The sequence below is a fragment of the Stegodyphus dumicola genome, chromosome 4 (genome assembly GCF_044657685.1).
Source record: "Stegodyphus dumicola isolate Sdum_Otavi_A_Nest chromosome 4, ASM4465768v1".
Lineage (NCBI taxonomy): Eukaryota > Metazoa > Arthropoda > Arachnida > Araneae > Eresidae > Stegodyphus > Stegodyphus dumicola.
The window spans coordinates 74,776,177-74,793,335 of record NC_140771.1 but is presented as its reverse complement, the minus strand read 5'-3'; the positions used below and the strand labels follow the sequence as shown (position 1 = coordinate 74,793,335).

The 17,159-nt window shown below is 29.4% G+C and overlaps 1 long non-coding RNA gene across 3 annotated transcripts; it reads left to right on the top strand.

The window, feature by feature from the left end:
- The first annotated feature begins 640 nt into the window (after positions 1 to 640).
- LOC146997579 (uncharacterized) lies at positions 641 to 14,822 on the top strand. Of its 3 annotated transcripts, none has more exons than XR_015040693.1 (3): positions 641 to 684; positions 10,465 to 10,571; positions 13,626 to 14,822. It is a non-coding gene; the product is annotated as an uncharacterized LOC146997579 (long non-coding RNA). The 3 variants fall into 3 exon arrangements; XR_015040691.1 differs by lacking the exon at positions 641 to 684 and adding an exon at positions 8,788 to 8,832; XR_015040692.1 differs by lacking the exon at positions 641 to 684 and adding an exon at positions 9,527 to 9,794.
- The last annotated feature ends 2,337 nt before the right edge of the window (positions 14,823 to 17,159 follow it).

Here is a 17,159-nt window from a genome sequence, read left to right as displayed (position 1 = left end):
GTTTACTGTTACATACATACTGACATAAAATTTTGATTGAAAATAAAGTTTCTCAAGTTTACTACTATAAATACATGAGTAATTTTTTTTCTTTAGGCAAACGATTCTTTTCTAAAAAAATTCACTTTATTGTCATATGAGTTTATTAATTAAAATTAGAAAATTAACAAACTTTTGAAGATGCTTATTATTAATTAATGGTTACTATAAATTAATAATAAGTATCTTCAAAAGTTTGTTAATTTTCTAAACTATTTTTCTTTCCGAAACGAAATTTTATGTCCTATGACATAAACAGCCTGAAATTTTCAAACAATTTTTTGGATTAAAGGCTCTAAAAATGAGAATAAATAACGTAAATTAAAAAAAAAGCTATATAAACTTAATACGGATCATTCATTCTCTCGGCAATGCTTTGCTCATTTTCTTAAATAACTGAAACGTATTTTCTTCGAGATAAAGCGCCAAATATGACACATTTAAAGTAACCCCATATTTCTGCGCAGGCGCAACTGAACTGTTATTATGGGGAAAAGCACGGAATGAGTCTGTATTTAACGTCGCGTAATTTTTTGGAATACATAGGCATTCTTTGGATAAATCGACTAGTTTCGCCTGGATGGTAATTCTTGAGCATGCGTTGAAGGGCGAGAAGTAACATAAACAGAACTCTGGCTTGCGCTTGTAAACAGTCTTAAGTATATTGTCTGAAAGTGTATTCGTTTATGTAATTGCATAATTTTACTGTTTCTGTAATAAGAAAACTTCATTCAGATAAAATTTATTTCAATATTATTATTATCTGGTTATAGGATTATACGAAATGCTGAATATTCTAGGTACTATCGTAATCTTCGCATAACCCTTCGCATTGGATTTTGCCTTATCATTTTAAAATATATTGTATTATAAAGATTAAATGAAAGCAAATTACTTTGTTAGAGATGTGAATGTTCTAACTGAATTTTCTTTTTATCACTCATTATTTATTTCCTCTTTGAAAACACATTCATATTTGACAAATAATTATCTCCACTGAAAATTTTTTGATTGTTTAAAAACCATATTTGTCAATAATGTAATAAAAACTCACTAATCTAGTGCTTCATAGATCAATATGACAACGAATTCAAAATGTTTTAAAAACAGTTCTTTAATCTTTATTTTGTAGTAGATGCAACTAATGTCACAGAGAAAAAATATTTCAATAAAAAAGTTCTCCATGTTAATTCAATAGCAAAATTATTTCTATTTCAGTGAGAAATCCACTTTCAATGCTTATATAACATAAGCAATTTAGAAGTTTTAAATATAAGCTAAAGGTTTACTGTACAATTTTATGTAAGAAACGTAATAATTTACTTTCATTCCTTTTAAATCGGCATATTAGTTTCCAATCAACTAAAATTTTTGGCAAGTTAGAGACTTAACACGCAGTATTCCGTCACTTAAAATATGAATTAATAGTTCTTTTTCATTTAGAGATACATTGGAATTGAAAATACCAAAGGCAAAATGGGTCACAGATCCAACCTAATTCCTTATTTGGAAATTTTTCAAAAACATTTCTGTCAATTTTATCATATGTTGTTTTAAACAAGAAATCTGTATTATTTTCTTTAGTAAATTGTGAAAAAAGCATGTTTCTGTTTTTTTTTTTTTTTTTTTTTTTTTTTTTTTTTTAAATTCTCCTTGCCAAATTATTGGCTTAGTTTTAAAAGCTTACATTAGTACAAACTGCGATGCAATGTGTCTAGGTAAGATTATTTGTTTTAAAATGTCTGTTAATAATTTCAAATATTTTCTCACCAGTTGCTTTTCCTTCCCAAATATTACAACATAAAAAATATTCTACTGCATCGTTTTCAAAAACATATCTCATATAAACGATGAATTAAAACATTTTAGTAATGTCGGTAGTTTCATCAAGTTTTATAGTAAAGACTGGATTTTGTATTCTATAGTGTCTGATATGACAAAAATTTTGTGAGAAACAGTACCTTTTTTTAATGCTATTGTTTTTAAATCGTTACTATATTTTTCTGCATGCATAAATGATGTCATTTTAATTGCTGAAGGAAGAATGAGCGATTCTCCAATTATATGAGGTTTTAAATTTTTTGTAATTAAATATGAAATTTTTAAGGATGCCTGTAAATCCTTCTCAGGAACTGTTGTATATTTTTTCAAAAATACATTTTAATTTTTCATGCTCTCAGCTCATTCCTTAAAAAAATTCTTCAGATTTATTTACTTATTCTTTATGTTTAATTTCTGAGGTACTTTTCAGTTTCACTGGCGCAAATCTTGCTAAGCAGACTTTGTTGACGACAACATACAATATACACGTAAAAAATGTTAACAAATGTTAGTTCTAAGAATTTTTTATTTTGAAGGCACAAACATTTTAATATCTTTTAAAATTTTGTAAAAAGTCAATAAATAAAGATAATAAATTTGTAAAAAGACATTAAGAATTTACTATGTTTTCATGGTTCAACATCCTGATTCGCCGGTTCATATCGTGTAACACCACGTGAACTACGCTAAAAAAATCTAATTCTCTCAGTAATTATCTACATTAATTTCAAGTTAAATCTTAATTTGGAATACAAGTTTAAATGCAAGAATTATTTCAATTCGTACAAATAGCTTACTCAGAAATTATGTAAAACCGCAGTGCTTTACTTCGCTACTGCATTCTCATTAGAATTGATGAATTTAACCCTTGATTTTGCCTTTGGGTGAGTGGTGTTATTGCAGTCTAATTGTCTTAATTACAGCGAATGGTCTCGGGGCATAAATTTTAATTATCTTGTAAAAATTCTATGTAGTTGTATGCCAGTATTGAAAGAAACAATCTGATAAGAAATGGCTGCGACTTGTTTCGAAAATGAGGCGTAAAACGTTGGCAGCGAAGATATTCCATTTGGCATCAGTAGTATCATTGTTGGCAACTTTTTTGTTTGCGGTGGCAAAACTGGAAAAGTACCGTTTCTAAATGTATTTTTAATTTCGCCGGTTTCATGCTTTCCATGTGCCAAGTTTTCACTGCATTTAACACACAATGGTTATTCTCTTTCCATCGATAATGCAACATGTAAAACAGTATAAAATAAACTCTTCTTGATATTTACTCAATTTTTTTTTTTAGAAGTAGAAAGAGAGCCAATGGTTACATTTTTGTTTGCATTTTCATTAATAGTTTTTCTCTAAGTTTATTTGATGTTGGTGCATCCATCCCATTTCTCTTACAAGAGATTTTGGGCCATTTAACCATCATGAACAAAACTGCAACGAAAACAAAATTGTTTTTATTATCCTTTGAGACACTACTGAATTTTCTAATGCTTTGGAAATGTTATGTGCTTACGTGACAACAAATTTGATTAGAAATAAGAAACATAGTTTATAAATGATGCGTATTGCAATTACAAATTGCATGCAAGATACTACTAAGATAGCCGAAAAAACTAAATCTTAGCTGCGCGTATGCAGTTGCTTTGAAATTTGATTCGAGCTGTTTGGAAATCATCAAACATAACACATAAATCAAGTGGAAAGCAATAAAATCAGAATTCAAATATGGAAATGTTTAATTTAAAATTCCTGGCAAATGTTAAAAAAATCCAAAATTCTCTTCAAATTCCGTATATCTTTTATTGTCAAATAAATTTCTTTGAATTTGGTGACCCCCCACAAATTTGTTTATGAATCCCAGTTTAAAATTTTGTAAAAAAAACAAGTTATCAATTGCATTTTGAAAAAAAAAAAAAAAAAAATCAGGCTTGTCTTCAATAGAACATCATGCAATAGAGTATTTTCAAATTTATGGGAAAGTACGACTTATGTGAAAATTGATAAACATTGGCTGTCCAATGTGAATTGCGGTTTAATATGTTATGTTCATAGCTTGTGTATTTTGATTATCTAACTAAATATAGAATAATCCATTCCTTCAAACTTCTGCTGGAATAACTGCTAGAATATCTATCCCATTTCAGATGAACAGAAAGCAAGTGTTGTATTCTTATTCAACAATTACAATACTCTTGCATAATACTTACAAGGAATGAGTTAGGTTATTTAACTAAAGTGCAGTCAATTTTATTTCTTATTTACATGAATGATGTATCACACAATGCTGTGTAGGCTGATGACCTAGTGATGATGACTCAAAATGCATCTTTGCATTCAGGCATAACTCCTTATAAGAATATAACCATGCACTGGAGTCCTAGCTTCAGCAGGTACATTTTGTTATGCTATTCAATCTCTGTGGGTCTTAAATTCTAAAAACTTTTCACTCTTTAATTCCAAAAATTTTGTTACTTTATATTTCTGTAAATTCCAAAATTTGCACACCTGCCATAACTGCACTGGTTGTGGCTTCAGTTATCCAATGTTCCAACAAAATCAAATATTGCAACGTTATTTTAGACCAGACTTTCTTAAACTGTAGATCGCAACCCCCATCTACAGCAGGGGGTCGCAAAAAATTTTAGTAGTTTTGGTATTTCTTAAACTTAATATAATAATTTTACAATTATCCAATATTTTTACACAATGTATCTGAAAATAGATAAAGATAAGACAATACAGACAAAGAGAAAAACAAAAATGTTTCAACGTATTCTGTTTATAATATAGATGTTCATTTTACATTGCACGTGACACTGTTATTTCGTCTGTTAATTAAAATTTTCACATTCTTAAAATAAGAAATTAAAGATAATGACCTAAAACTGCAATACTATCTTACAATACAAGTGAAAAAATTGAGTTTCACTCGCGCGTGTGTCAGATTTTCGCAATGCTTATGGGGTCGCACAAAATTTTCATAAATATTTTGGGGTCGTGGAAAAAATCTATGATAAAAAAGGGTCACGACTGTAAAAAAGTTTAAGAAGCTCTGTTTTAAACCAATCAGTTTCCTGATGCCAACCCATTTTTTTTGCCTGTTTTGTTTCTCAGTCGAATTATGTTTCTGTGGGAATTTTTCTATATTTTTACTGTTTCAGCTGAATGGAAAAACACGCTAAAATGTTTCAAATGACAATTAGGGGAAGAGAATCAAATACCCCACATTATTATGATCTCTATTTATCTCCTGTTTTGATTCTGAGTTATGTTTTTTGATAGAATTTTTCCATATTACATATTTCAGTTCAACAAAAAATCAACTTTTAAAATATTGAGGAAAAGCATGTACTAAAATGTTTCAAAATGAAAATTTGGGATAAATAAATATATAAATTAGTTTTTTCTAGAAGTGTAGGAGTTCTTATATATAGTATGTACAGAAATTTAGAAAACAACTTTTCACAAAGACTAAAAAATTGAAGTTCAAATGATCTTCATAAAATCCTATAAATAATTTAAAATGTAAAAATTAATTTAAAATGTAAAATAATTTAAAATGTAAAAATTAACAAGAATAATTTAAAATGTAAAAATTAACACGTTGACTGGCGCGTGCATTTTACGTGATTTGTGCATGACGCCAACTTGAAATTTTTATTATGCAATATATATTATGTTGAAATATTATCTACAGAACATAATGTTATATAATAACATTATGTTCCTCCAAACATCTGTAGACCATTTTTGTGATTTATAATTTAAATTTTTATGATTTATTACTCTTCAAACCGTAATAGTAACAATGGTACTATTTAAAAATTTATCAGTATCAATATTTATTCTGATTATGTATTTTACTATTGGTCGCGTTGCGAGTGGCACCCACGGCGCTGTTGCCAAGTCGAGTGCAGGTCACCGGTGACCCCCACGGCAGTCAACATATTAAAATAAATCATCACAAGAAAAACCAAAAAAGTAGTATAAAAGAAAAAGGTGAGGATTTCCAACCAACTTTAACATAATATCGTCAAGAGGAGGTATGTTGAATTTAATTACATTTCCCCTTCTAAAACAAAATCCTTGCTTTTCTGTATCCAGAATCAGCTGATGAACCATTTCAATATATTTTTTATCTTAATAGTTCACCAAAAAATTCTAGTCCTCCTCAAAGCGAAGGAAAATCATTGAAAATATCTTTCGATTTAAAAATATTTTTCTAGTTTAAAAAGAATCGAAAAAGAAAGAAAGAAAACATGCCCTTAAAAATGTAGAAAAAATTAAAATCCTGCAGTGGAAAATCTTTGAAAGTTCAAAATAATTTTAACACAAAACTTTACTAGAACCTCTTATTCAAACAGCAGTAGCAAAGGAAAATGGGAGGGGAAAGTAAAATCATTAAAAATATCTTCCAATTTAACTAGTCTAAACAGGATTTTATCAAGTTAATTTGAATTTCAATTTTTATTCTTTCTGAAAAATTGGTTCTTCTTTATATATTTACTGATCAATTTTTAGCAGCATAATGCACAAAAATTTTGGAAGGATTATAAATTTTCCTTTTAAAAAATTATTTGTATATACATAGTCCAAACACATCTGTATACAGTGGAATACCTTTAACGTGGAATATCGGTTAACACAAAATAATGCAACGCTCCCGACAAACTACTATGTATTTTCATGCATGTTGTTTTTCTTAACACGAAAAGATATCCTTTCTGGAAATGAACAAAATACAGAAAACACTGGCATCGCTGGCGAGATTTAAGCGGGGTGTGAAATGAAAGAGAGGCGGTTTCACATGTTTCGTAGTAAAGAGGCTAATTTGGCTTTGAAATACCCTCGGAATAGCCTGTGACACGAGCCAGTTTTGTTTATCTACGGTACTTTCGCCTTCCACGTCTACAAACGCCACACAAACATCTCATCTCTCATCAGTTAGCTTTGGAATTCAGTGATGAGTACATGGCAGTGTGAGTAAAAATTAGTGAGTTTGGCTCATATGTTGCACTGCATAGAATTCAGCGACTCCAAGGATGAATGAAAATTATTTTCATTACACACGATTCTCAAAAGTATCAGATTCTTCGGCGCCAAAAGAAATGGAGAAGTAGGATATTGAAACTGAGCTGACACTTAATGAAGTGTTTGAGAAAGTTTCTGTATTAATGAACTGTCCTACTGTACTATCGGAAGAATTCGTTGCAGTAGTTTATGATAATGTGTGTACAGCCACAATTATGGCAGACAAAGTTATTTTGGAATTTGTTCAAAGCTAAAAAGATATCATTGATACAGATTCTGATGACGAAAATAAAATGAATGCAGTTCTTGTTCTCACGTCATCCGAAATGAGGAATATTATAAAAAGTATGGACAGGCAGAGATTGTTGGATATAAAATTACAGAGATTGTTTGGCAGAGATTGTTGGATATAAAATTACTACTTCAAATTTTCAGATTACTATTGTTCATATTTAAAGTCTCAACTTGCAGTCTTAATCCACATAACAACAATTGTAAAAATCACCCGTTATCATATTCCAAAGATCAGCAGCATACATTTTTTTCAAAATCGTGCATAATATTAAATATTGGCTTTTGATAGTCAAGTTGATACAAATAAGATTTAGACCCACATTCCAATGGTGAAATGAATAACAAAATGTTTGACATTGAACAATTTGATGCTAAAAAAGACAATGCAAAGAAAAGTATCAGATTATTTTCCCAAAACTCAATAAATGTTTTGTTTTTCAAAAACTTGAAAATTTTGTATTAAATTCCATTAAGTTCTTGTGGATATTTTTGTTTCATTGGTTTTTATTAAATACATGCATATATACATATCTATGTAAATAAAATGTACTCTAATAAGCTTAATTTTGTTGAATATATGCTTTTTTCTTTTCAATATTCTTTAACACGAAAAAATATTTCAGTCCCTTCAGTTTTGTGTTAAATGATTTTCACTGTATATCTGTTGCACATAAATCCCTTTCTTACATAAAATATAAATGCATGTATACAATAACTAAATAAATTGTAAAGGAAGTTTAATTAGCAACTATGAAATCTTAAAAAAGTACATACTAGTATGAAATTTATAATGGCAAACATTAAAAATAGATGAAAGTAAATAAAATTTAAATTATAGAATGTACTTTATAAAATTAAAAATAAGTGGTTAAAAATATATTTTTTAATTACTTAAAACAGAAGTTATTTGGCAGAGATTGTTGGATATAAAATTACTACTTCAAATTTTCAGATTACTATTGTTCATATTTAAAGTCTCAACTTGCAGTCTTAATCCACATAACAACAATTGTAAAAATCACCCGTTATCATATTCCAAAGATCAGCAGCATACATTTTTTTCAAAATCGTGCATAATATTAAATATTGGCTTTTGATAGTCAAGTTGATACAAATAAGATGAACTGTTTTTCTGATTTTAGACTAGTAGTTTATTCTTCCATTCACTTATTACAATATTTCATTTTTTATATGCTCGGCTATCCAAAATTTCAAGAGCTTTCCGGATATTTTTTTTGTTGAAATTTTACTATACATACATTTCAGCATTTACATCGTCAAAATTGCACAGACACATACTTGAAGTGAATTTACTTTTACAGCTAAACACAGGAACTGGAAAACAAAAAAGTACTTATTCGGAGATTGTATTTCTTTTTCGTTCATGAAAATCAAACTTCATTACACGAACATGCATTCACACTGCACAAGCATGTATAGAAATTCTTAATACATTTAGTAATCCTGATAATTGATTACGGGGGATGTTTCCATAACCGGCACTTGGCGAAATTGCGGATTTGTTTACATCGGAAGTGAGCGTACGTGCGCCAGAATATGGTAACCCTGATAATTGTTGCAACCCACATAGGGAATTTTCCTGAAGGAGGAAAAGGGAAATTTTCTGTTTACTTTTCGAACATTACGGTAAGAGAAAATAAAGTTTGAAAGTCGCAAATCATTATTATTTCATATTTTCTCAAAACGTTTATGGGGTTTATTTTTCGAACATTACGGTAAAAGAAAATAAAGTTTTTTATATTTTCGCAACGAACATTACGGATTATTACGGTAAAAGAAAATAAAGTTTTTTATATTTTCGCAAAACGTTTATGGGGTTTGGGGAGTTAAAAAATGCAGCAAATTATTATTATTAACATAACAAAATGTTCCTTTTTTAGGTATTATATATGTTATAAATATTGCTATTGCCATGAAGACAAACTGGGCAAAGTTAAAATGATACCAACAACAACAGATTTAATTTATTATAGCTTTTTTCTTACTTTTACTAGAATTCTAATGATAAAATGATTAGTGCATTTAAATACATATTAAATGAAAATATTAAAATAGATATGGAGATGCATTAAATATGATTTGGACTAATTTAATTATGTATTCTTACATATATAGCTATGCACATTTAATTTTTCTCAATAAAAATAATTAAGCTATCCTTATTATTTTTATATGTCTATACATTTTTTAACTCTGCACATAGCTACTTAGAAAGAAAGATATATGGGTAGGATATAAGAAGATAAAAATTATTAATCTTCCCTTCAAAGTCAAATGGATATAGCTGTAGTATACGATTTCAAAAAAAGTAAATCATTAGAATATTAAGCTGAAAATATAAGTCTGAAAGAAAGAGATTTTTCTTAAATTCAAACTGTGCACAAAACATTTCAGATGCATTCAAACTCTGAACTGGAACATGTTAATTTACTGTTGTGGAACTAATATGAAAACAATATTGTTGACAGTATAGTAGTGTACCACCAAAGAATTTATGCTGGGAGAAGAAGCAAAGCTTCGATGACACCACAAAGCCAAATGATAACTGGCTTAATTTTTACTCTTTTTATGCATAAAATGTCATAGTTGTTAGTATCTCATTAAAATGTATTTTCTAATAATATAATGATTTGCAAATGATGGAAATTTACTTGTCATAAAAACATTTTGTTCTAAACATGCTTCAGCTTATCAAAGAAGTTAAAGCTATTCCAACCTATCCCCCATATTAAAGTTTTTTTGATTAAATCAGGTTCATGTCTAATGCATCAAAAATATAAATAAACTTTCTTTAGTATTTGTCAAACATCAGTTCTCATGGCCTTAAATTGGATGCAAGATTTATTTCACAAAGTTATGTTTTCACTTATGGGGCAAAACTTTTAAATTTGTTATTTGAATCTGTTACATTAGTCTTTATTTTAAAGAATATATTGTATGTCATATGGCCATGAAGGCAACCTGGTTAAAGTAGAAATAAAATCAAACTTTCTAATTAATGTGATTTGAAGCCATTGTGTTATACTTCGAGGAATATGTTATATGGTAAATATGTGTGCTCATGTTTTTCCTGGAAAGGGCATAACATTTTTTTACAATTACCTAAATCTATTGTCCTAATTGTTACCAACCTAAATCTATTGTCATGGCAATTGAATTTTTCTGAAAGAGCAGGATTATTTATAAGCCAAGTGCTAAACCTTTGTATTGTTACCCTGATCATGAAATTTTAAATGGTGATTTAATTTCTTTTTTCAGGTTGAACTGCCCTTCAATGAAAGCTTTTGCTCGATGTGTGGCCTGTAATAGCAATAAATGGGACTTTTGTGAACTGAAATCTGTTAGGCTTTCCAAAATCCAGAAAGGTAAAGTTTAACTTTTTATTTAAGCCTAATGTTCTTAAAATATATTAGAATATCCATAGGTGACATTTGATTATTGTTTAATAAAGACACCATAACAAAATAAGCTGATTGAATCACCAAATTTGTAACTTGTAACTTTTAAATATATCCAGACTGTCTGCTTTAATAAGGAAGTAACATACAGTGCATATATAGTAGTGTTTTGATTTTCATTTATCATTTTATTCTGTTTTAAGTATGAGTTCAGCAATGCTCCAACATAAGGTATTCCAATTTATATGAGCTTTAAGTCGTACAGCTCCTTATTTTATTTTGCATATTTATACTTGTTGTTTTGAAATTGTCAATAATTCATAAAATGCTGATGAACAAAACATTACTATGCCTATATATAAGAATTAGCTTTAATGAAATAAGAAGCATCAAAGTATATGCTAATTGCCATAAAACTCCATACCCTTCTTCAAAACAGTACTTCAGTTATAACTGTGTTAACAGACGATGCAGTTGTTCAACATTTTTATACACTGTGCTGTTACTTTCATACTTTGGTTCAGGAAAGTAAATGGGATTTGATATTCTATATTTCTTCTTTTTTCCCCACATTATAATTATGAATCGAGTTATCAGAAAAGAATAATTAATTTTATGAAACCATTAGCATCAGAATAACTCCATTTCTTGCACATGTACTTTTTGTTTCCAATGGTGGGTGCTTGCCTATGCCGGCATTGGCCACTCCTAAAATCAGATATGGTGATCTATTATGGAGGCACCTAATAGGCAGGCCACCTTTGCCTCCTATGAAGGGACAGATAATTTACATCCATGCCTTGTTCGTTATTCGAACCCGGGTCCCTCAGTATTGTACTCAGGCTTCCCTAATCACTATACCATCCGGGCAGCTACGACTTTATTTTAATATGCTATTTTGTATTGATATGTAATATGAAAAATACATTTTTATTATGTATTTTTTAAAACAAGTGCTTTTTAGTCATTGGTTCTATTTAACTAGAATTCACATGTATTGTTTTATATGCAAACGACCCAGACTGATTGGAATCTGACTTCAGAGCTTTCGCTCGTCGCATCTGTCACATAGCTTCAGAGCTATAACTGTGTTATATTTAATTTTTAGTACTTAAATATTAATTTGTTAAAGTTAAAAAGTAATAAAGCTGAAGAATGTCAATGTGATATATTTCTTAACAATAATGTGCAGTAGTCCCTCTTTAAAAATGGTTTTGATTATCTGCAGACAATAAAAATTGAGAAAGTTATGAAAATTAGATTATTTTGTTGAATTCAAATTGGCCAAATGATAAAGATATACAGTCAAAAGTCGTTAATTCGGACACCCATAATCCGGAATGATCTATAATCCGGACCTCAAAGCTACAAACTTTCTGCGCATGCGTTGCGTTCACGCATGCGCACAGGTGTTTAAGAGTGCGCGTAAGACCTTTACGGCTGCGAATATGTTTGTGCACATGCGCGTTTAATGCGTAACGGAGGTATAAGCTAAGCTAAAATTATCTGATTCAGTTAATGTTGCACATTGCGTTGCTCCTTAATCTTTGAATTGGATCCTGCTTATTATTTTTTGCAGACTTTTAGAACAATTTCATAAAAGTAAGCTTGAACTTTCGATTATGTCAAATAGAATTTCCGATATATATTTACTAATATGTAATTTATATCTACAAAGCGAAAGTATGTTCTGAAATTCGAAATCTGTTTATCAGTTTCACGCCGTGTATTGGAAGTTGATCTGTCAGCACTATCCTTATCTTCAGGGCAGATGTTTTTATTTTATTTGGCTTTACTAAGTATAGTATTTCATGTCTATGTACTCCGTCTTTGATATGATTTAAATCAAGTTCCTCGTCATTATAATTCGCTTTCGATAGTGAAGAAAGTGACCCAGAGGTTATTGAAAACGAAAACATTTCCATTGACAAATTAGTCGGTATTCTCAACACAGCAATTATAGGACTTGAACAGCGGAACTTTGTAACTAAACGAGAAATTATGTCTGTTTAATAGAATTAAAGAGAAAGTGTTATCACATGAAACGAAGCAACTTACATTGAAATAAATGTTTAATAAAGTAAACAAATAAATATTAAGCTTTTTCTTTTTGTAAATTTTGATACCCTTTAGATCATAATTGTTCTTTATTTCATAAATTATGGTTTCATATTTTTAATTTTGTAATTTCTGCATGCCATCTTACCAGATTTAAACTGATGATCTATAATCCGGAAAAATCGATAATCCGGAATCGCCGAAGTCCCGACGAGTCCGAATTAACGACTTTTGACTGTACTTGCATATAAATCACTTCTGCATATGATTGAAGCTTTACAATATGTGCTTGTTAACTTCAGTTGTCTATAGTATTATTATTATGACAGTTTAACATTTGATATTTGCAGCACATTACCTCAGATTAGAACTATAGGATAAAATGTAGTTGAAAAACTTTGGGAGGTTATAAATGAAATAAACGCAGAAGAAATTAACTCAAGCCATTACTATTGTGAATGAATAACAGAGCAGTTAGAAAATTTATTATAATTCAGAATTAATGTTTAGTACTGGCAAAGAGAAAGTGAATAGTTTTCACAATAGAAATATTAACTTAAATAAAAAGAACAAAACTATAAATTTTCCCTCATTAATTATTAATATTTTTATTATGTTTCATTATTAAACATGTTTATTACTTGTGTATCCTGCCAAATAGACTGGCTGCATGGAAGTTTTCATAATTTTCTCTATGTGTGACATGAATTTATGCATCCAAAATGCTAACCTTTGTATGCAACACTCACTCATTTCTAATGCTTTAAAGTCCCAATACTCGTTTAATTTAGCATTTGCAGTATCAGCGTTGTTACACTATGAGTATTACTAATATTTTAATTCAGTGCTGCTTTCTAATTACTTTCACATTTATTTTATTCAATAAATAAATTAACTAAAATATAAAATTTATTGTGAATCGATTTTGTAATTATTTATGTTTATAATTTTTATCCCTTCCAGCTGATTAGGTGTGCAGAAGCAGCAGACTTGTAAATGTGAAGGAGCTATTTGCTTAGTTATGCAGTAGAATTCACCACCCTGCGGCAAGCTTCATTAAAGCTGTGAACAGCCAAGCTAACCATCTTCAGGGCAAGTAGCTGCATCAAGCAAACCCAGTGACATTCCAAAGAGGAATGTCAGTCAAAATAAAAACTTAATACCTAAATCTCGGAAAATCAGACAATTAAGCCACAAATCTTGTGACCAATTTTTCAGTTGCTGTGCTTAGTGCGATAAAGTTATATGGCAATAAACTCAAAAGCTATGGCAGGTGTTCTATTTTACCCTTTAATGAAATCAATTTAAAGCAAGCTTATCATATGATAAGCAAAATGATTGTATCATTGGATGGTAATGATTGCATTGCTGGGTATGCAGGCTATGGTTCTACAATGAGCCAAATGTAATATCTCAGTATGCTGTGACTATTAAAATTATAAATTATGTATTATTACTTCATATTGGTCATTATGTTCCAAAATAAATGCTCTTTTTATATAGAACTATATAAATGTAGAAAATCTGAGAAGTTAATTTTATATGGAAAGCCTTCGTGCAAAATTAATAGCATCTTGTTAATTTCATATATGTTTTGTGAAAGTAATTGCTGCTGAATCTAGAATTAATGCATTATCTGAGATTTGAGACAAAATTTGTCAAATTAGAAGATAGTGAAATAGATAAATAGGAAATGAAACATGAAATTTATATATTTAATATTGAAATAAATATCTCAGTAAAGTGGCTGTATGTAAAGTATAATGATGCAATTTTTATAATTTTTTACTAAAATGCTAAAATTATGTGCTATGAAAATTTTATTTTCATTAATATTTATAATTTTTTCCTCGCAAATTTTTATCCAAGGTGTATATGTTTTAGCTATTTTAGATTTTTCTGTTTTAATGTTAAAAATATCTTCTTTATCAGCATTACATTAAAATCCATCTCATAATCATTTGAAAATGAAGGAAATTTCATTCTTTTCAATAGTTTAAGAATATTTTCATAAAACATAATTATAGAAAAAATGAACTGATACATTTTTAGTTATATATATGTAAAGAAAATTTTTTAGAAGGATCCTTTTTTCCATACCAGAAACATTTCATGAGCTGTAATATGTAATATTAATTGGCCTAATATGTAAAAGGAATGTTTAATCAAATTATTTTTATTATGCTTTTATAAATATCACTATAATTTTAAGAGTTATTGAATTCAAAAGTGAAAGAAAAAGCTACAGTTATTTCAAGACTCTTTAATAAAACAATTCTTTATTCTTGTATTCTCGTATGAAAATTTTCTGTATATTTAACATAAAATTGTATGCATGTAAATAAATTTTTTAATTTATTATTATCATTCTGTTAGCTTCAATTTTTATTCTCAATAAATTTGATACATATATTTAATATTCAGCTAAGTTTTATTAACCATGACTGATAAGCATTTTAAATTTCATCCTGTCAAAAAATTTAAAATTCCCTTTTTTTCTTGTAATTTTTTCATACACCTCTCATTTTCTGTTTAATTGTAAATATTGCATACTTATAATTTTATAAAGCATAACTTCCCTTCCCTGAAAAAGCACACAGATTCATTCTTAATTTAAAATTCAATTACAAGTCCAATGTGAAAATGAATTAGCCAATGGAACAAAATAACACATATGTCTTTAATAGAGGACAACATATCAATAATTCCCTTAGTTTCATTTATCCCATTAGCTTCTTTACCTATTAAAAAAAATTCTGATCCCCCCCCTCATGGGGGAATCAGAATTTCAGTGTAAAGTCATAAATACCACTAATGCACACATTTACATATACACATTTGCTTCCCCTTAATGTAGTATAAGTAATGTTACTGTTCATTGATAATGTTTATTTTTATTTTAACTTTGCCTGTATTATTCACTTTTCAAATAAGCACAAATTTCTATTCTGTTTTTTTGGTTATCAGTATTTATTTCAAGATTCACACATCTGCAATTTCCAGCTTCATTTATTAAAATATATTATGCATTTTACTCATTATTTACATTATTTATACATTATTACTGGTATTAATCTTATTATCTTTTATGAATTGTAAACTGACTCTGGATGAAGGAAATTTCCATTATTAAATATTTTCTATTAGCTTAAATAAAACATAAATACACACACGCAGAATGTTTGAAATAGGTTTTATGCTTAGTATATTGACTGATCTAAGGATGGAAAAGTTGTACAAATAGAACATGTAATTTTGTAAAATCATTACATTTGTCAAAGTAAGAAATAGGGCAAATATGCAAAATTCTATCTGCAGTGCAAGACTTAATTATCGATGCTCAGGATGGAAATCTCACTTGGTCACCCTATATCGGAATGATCACCATACAAAATGTCAACACAAATATAAAATTAACATTTATTTAATTAAAATTAAATATTTGAATTGATTTGAAAAGCAAGTCTTAAGATTAAGGGGAAAAATTACATTTAGAAAACAAATTTATATTTAAAAATGCTTATTAATCAGCTATTTTTGATGATTTAAAAAATATTGTTAACTTTTCTAAAAATAAAAAAGCTATAACTGTTTTTAGTGAATTTTGACTTACGAAAGTTTGTTTATAGTTTTGTCAAAAATTCATTAACATGTTTAGCTACCGGATGTTCAATGCAAAAAGACTGACAAGCCATTAAATCTTGGCACCTTGTTGATCGAAGATAGCTTTTAATCCACTTCAACTTCAAAAAGCTTCTCTAGCATGGAGCAACTGAAACATACACCGTCCCAAAGATATCTTTAGTGCCAATTATGAGTTAGGGATTGATTCTCCCAATACAGACCACATTTTAGCTTCATTTTTTTTTAATATATACTTAAAAACTTAAGGTTCTTCGGAGGCCTCTCCTCTTAATCAGTGGCTTGGCTGTTCTGCTCCCCCTGGTACTCTTCTGCCTAGCCAGAATATGAAAAAGGTGCAATACCCTAGCCAAATTTTCCATTGCGGTAATAAAGGAGAAAATTCCTTGCATTCTCCCCCACTTCTAGGGCGACAAGGAAGGTAAGGATCAGTTGCTAAATCCTGATAGTGACATATTATAGGCTACCACATTTTACTTCAGGCGCCAATAGGCAGGGAAAATATACGTTGCCCTCGCCGAGTTTCGAACTCCTAACCTCATGATTTCTAGGCGGGCGGGCTTCCGATTATACCATTAAAGACCGCTTTAAAGAGGAAAAAATACCTATAACTCTTCCTATTAATAATGATTAGTTTTTCTCAGACTTCGTTTGGCTTATTAAATTACGGCAAAGCACTCGAGGGCTATCTGCATTAAGGGAGGGATGCCTTCGTGGAGGACTTTTTAAGGGAAACTGGCTCGTATACACGTCACACATGGGGAAAACCACGAAAACACCCATGCAGCCAGCCCGTTCACGGGATTCGAACCTCGGACCGAACTACCAGTGTTCAGCGACGTTACCGCTCGGCCG